Below are 4,611 nucleotides of genomic sequence, written 5' to 3'. Positions count from 1 at the left end.
CTTCCCCTCACTTCTCTGGTCTGTCCACGCTGGCTTCCTGTGCTCCCTTCCTCTCTCTGCAGGACCTTTGCACAGGCTGTGTCAGTCTTCTGCCTGGAATGCTCCTCTCCCCTCACATTCCTGCTGTCCCCCACCTAAATTGTTCCTTCCTGGCACCCTGCAGTTGTCTTACTCTGCCCTCCTTCACATCTGGGACATAACATTTCTTTTGTGATTCCTAGGTTGCCCTCTGTCTCCTTGACCACAAGAGAGCAAGCACTGTAACCTCAATGCCTAGCACCGAGCCTGACATACAGCAGGTGCCTGATAACTTTGTTAAATGGGTGAAAGAAGACAGCCCTGAGAACCTCAGTCTCTCTCTTCCTTTGGATCAGTCATTCTTAAACTTCTTTTGGCCATTGGCCCCTTTGAGAGTCTCATGAAACCTAGAAACCCTCTCTGTACAGATATACATGAATACTTCTTCACATAAAACTCTCATATTGTTTCAAGGTTCAAAAACACCCCAGATAAAGTGCTTGCTTAGGCAGCACATTTACTAAAATCGGAACAATACAGAGTAGATTAGCATGGCCCCTGCACAGAGATGACATGCAAATTAGTGAAGTGTTCCATATTTCTGTTTGGGATTAGCAGAAGCAAACTATTACATATAGGATGGATAAACAACAAGGCCCTACTGTATAGCACAGGAAACTATATTCAGTATCCTGTGATAAACCATAATGAAAAAGAATATATATGTATAACTGAATCACTTTGCTGTACGGCAGAAATTAACACAACATTGTAAAGCAACTATACTTCAACAAACTATTTTAAAAATTCCAGATAAAGAGGGCATTGTTTATTAATTCCAAGCTAAGGTTCTTTTCTAGAGAGAGCAGCTTATGAATTGTATACACATATCATGATTTAAATCCAATACAAATTGAGATGAATGTGAGACTCCCAGCATCTTAAAAGCTTATGTGTTCACATGGCTTCATGTAGATACCATGCTGGTTGGTACGTTCCCTTTAAGAACTCATCTCCCTGGGTTTTTTGTTGTTGTTGTTGTTGCAGGAAAGAAGACAGCACAGAGGCAAGCACACCAAACTGGAAAATATTTACATCCCTCCCAACTGACTAGCGGAGCCGAGGTGGCCCCATGATTTGCGATCCATTCCAGGGAGCTGAGCTACAAGCCAAACGACCATCTTCCTATTTCAAGTCACGCTTGACAACGTCTCTACTCTGTATAATACCAACCAGGGAACCAAAGAGATGGCTGGTTGTCAGAAGCCCGTATGTATTGGCACAGAGTGGCGGAAGGAGCCCGGGGCTGGAGTCCCAAGGTCCTGGCTGGCTCAGCCACTCCTAAGCTTTGTTCCTGCACAGATTACTAACCTTCTTAGAATTTCCACTTCTTCATCGGTTTGAGGGGCCTAAAGCCTACTTGACAGTTTTGTTCCGACAACCTAATGAGCTAATGGCTGCGAAAGTGCCCTGAACACTAAGATGCTTCCCATGTGTCAGGGATCATTGTTGTTGGTAAAGTGTGATTCCATACTCTCTCACTCATGTACTGACGTCTGCTCAGGAGGGCTGTCTGCCGTAAGTACTCATTATAGTTCTACGTAGCTGCCACCCAAGATGGGTGATGTGAGGCCTGGCAGCATGATGGTTTAAGAGACATCTGAGCAGTCATCTTGCTATTCTAGAGCTCCTGCAGGGCTAGCCTGTGCAAAACATTGTATGTGTGTGAGCACTTTCCTTGGGAGAAGGGCCATGGATTTCACTAGATTCTCAAATGAGACTGGGACCCCCGAGGGTCAAGCACTGCTAGTCTAGGGGGAAAGGACTCTTATTAAGGAACCTGGAGACGCAGCTCTGCCTCTAACTGGCCAGTGACTTTGAGGCCGTCCCTTGGCCTCTCTGGGCCTCAGTTCCTCATCTGTGAAATGGGTGTGACCGCGTGCCCTCCAGCATCCCTCCCTGCTTGGACCTCTGATGAGTCTGCAGCCCCTCCGTGCATTGTGTCCTCCCTCAGAGGAGGCTCGTCCCGCTGCAGCAAACATCATCTGGGTTCCTTCTGTGGGGCAGCCTCTGGTCAGCTGGGAAGGCCCCAAACCCAGCCTCCTTGCTTCCAGAATAAGCGGAGATTTCTTCTTTTCTAAACATAAGTCACTTCGGGCCACTGTGTCCGTGAATTTCCCACCCCCCACAAATAACCAAAGCACCCCAGAGTGCCCGAAGTACTGCAGCCCTGTTTCCGCTCGTCTGGCCCAGCAGTTAAAGAGCATTGTGGCCCAGTGGCTGTGCTCAGACCGAGGGGGTTTGCTCCCTCTTAAAGACTTCCCTGCAAACTGCAGGGCTGTGAGGCCACCTCATTCAGCAACCAAGGGGCTAACAGGGACAGCTGAAACCTTAGCACCCCGAGAAAGGCCGAATGAAAAGCAGCCTGTGCATGGTGCAACCTGACTAGCTGAGTTCTTCCTTGAGGCAGAGGTTGATGGCAGGAAGGCAGCTGGTGGGGTCTGCCCTCATGTCTGGGACCTCAGCAGAACCAGGGCTGGGCTCACACAGGTCCCACGACCCATAGGACAGACCTCAGAGAGTTCCTAGTCTACAGTCCTCAGGCCAGATCTGGCTCACAAACATGTCTTGTTTAGCTTATGTTTTTGTTTTGTTTTTTAATTGAGGTTAAAACATGTGTAGCATAAAATTTACCGTCTTAACCATTTTTAAATGCCCAGTTCACTGGCATTAAACGCATTCACATCGTTGTGCAACCATCACCACCGTCCATCTCCAGAACTTTTCCATCTCCCCAGATTGAAACTCTGTCCCCATTAAACACTAATCCCCTATTTTCCCCTTCCCCAGCTCCTAGCCACCTCCCTTCTACTTTCTGTCTCTATGAGTTTGTTGACCCTAGGGACCTCATATAAGTGGAATCACACAAAATTTTTTCTTCTGGGACTGACTTATTTCACTCAGCATAATGTCCTCAGGTTTCATCCATGTTGTAGCATGTGTCAGAATTTCCTTCCTTTTCAAGGCTAAGTAATGCTCCATTGTGCGGGTAGATCACATTTTGCTTATCCATCTACCTGTCGATGGACAATTGGGTTTCTTCCCTCTCTTGGCTATTGTGAATAATGCCATGAACATGGGGGTACAAATACCTATGTTGTATTTGTTAATATTGGAATTAGCAAATAACATTTAAAAGCCAAGAGATTTCTCATTAAAATCTGGATTTCTGGCTTCTTTTGGAAAAACAGTCAATCTGGCAACTCCGGGCTTCTAGCTTCCTGGCCACACTCAGAGCTGAATGAGGCCAGCCACTCCCTCCCCTGCCGACAGGCACACAACCTGGGGGGCCTCAGGCCCCCACTCCCTCCTGGTGTCCTCCTCGCTCTCCACCTCCCCTGCCTGGTCTGCCCAGCACCCTCCGGTTATGGGTAGACACAGAGACCAGAGAGGCACAGTGAGCTGTGCCCAAGGTCCCATGGGCGGGATTGTGATGTGACTGCTGTCATCCAGGAAGGCTTGGACTGGGGTCTGGTTGCAGCTCTGCCACTTGCCTGCCCCTGTGACCTTGACCTTTCTGAGCCTAAGATTCCTCTTTCGGAGGGAAATGGGAGAGACGGAACCTTCTCCGACATCCTTACGGAATCGTTGAGACAGAAAGAAGGGGATGCGTGGTGACTGGAATGTGGGGTTGGGATATGAGGGGCTTATTAACAGCACAGACGGGGCAGGCAGCTTAGGGTTTGGGGGTCTGTTTCTTCATCTGCAAAATGGGAAAAGGGACCATGCCTCCCCCACGGGCTTATTCTGAGGATTAACTGAGACAGGGAAGCTTAGAGCCCCAGCAGAGGGCTTGGCACACAGCAGGTGCTTCACACAGGTTACTTTGGAACAGGTGAGGGCTGCATTCAAGGGCTCCAAATCCCCGTGGCAGCAGAGCAACACCCAGCAAGAGATGTGATGTCCTGGTGTCACCGGGACAGCCTGGCTGCAGAGTCCTTCAGCCTGATTTCAGAGCCTACCCTCTGCCTTTTACCTGCTGGGGGTCCTGGCAGGTCAGCCGCCTCTCCGAGCTGCAGACCCCCAGCTGTCAGACGGGGCGATGTCCTGGTCCTCACCAGCACAAGGTGGGTGAGAAACATAAGGTGCCTGGCACAGAGTCGATGCTCAATAGAGTTTAGTTTCCCTCCTTCCCTTCCCAAGCAGAAGTCTCTCTCTGAGGTGAAAATGATGGCATGTTTTCCAAAAAAAAAAAAGAGGAAAAAGTGTAGTTTCTAGCCTCCCACTGGAGCACTCCCGGGTTCATGTGTTCTTGGGGTTGAGGTGTGTCGCTCACTGGGGTTCCTTCCTTCATCCAACCAGCATTAAGTGCCAGGCACCGCTACAGACCTGGAGTTACAGCAGAGAACAAACAGACCAAATTCCTGTTCCTGTGGGCAGGTTTTATATCAGTCAATGGGTTAGTCGGCCGATCATCGCTCATGAAGTGCTTCTTCTGAGCTGGCTTTACGAGGGGCCCTGGCTTCACCCTCAAGGCTCATCTCTGTTGCTGCATGTGCTTTGCCCCAGAAGGCATGCTTGTCCTGAGCCCCT

At 49.3% G+C, this 4,611-nt stretch overlaps 1 non-coding gene across 1 annotated transcript; it reads left to right on the top strand.

Moving 5' to 3' along the window:
• Positions 1-514: 514 nt before the first annotated feature.
• On the top strand, positions 515-621 carry LOC118896255. The gene has a single exon (XR_005020161.1). It is a non-coding gene; the product is annotated as a U6 spliceosomal RNA (small nuclear RNA).
• Positions 622-4,611: the final 3,990 nt, after the last annotated feature.

Source organism: Balaenoptera musculus, chromosome 5 (genome assembly GCF_009873245.2).
Source record: "Balaenoptera musculus isolate JJ_BM4_2016_0621 chromosome 5, mBalMus1.pri.v3, whole genome shotgun sequence".
Classification (NCBI taxonomy): Eukaryota; Metazoa; Chordata; class Mammalia; order Artiodactyla; family Balaenopteridae; genus Balaenoptera; species Balaenoptera musculus.
The sequence above is the reverse complement of the archived record's forward strand: the minus strand, read 5'-3'. Positions and strand labels throughout refer to the sequence as shown.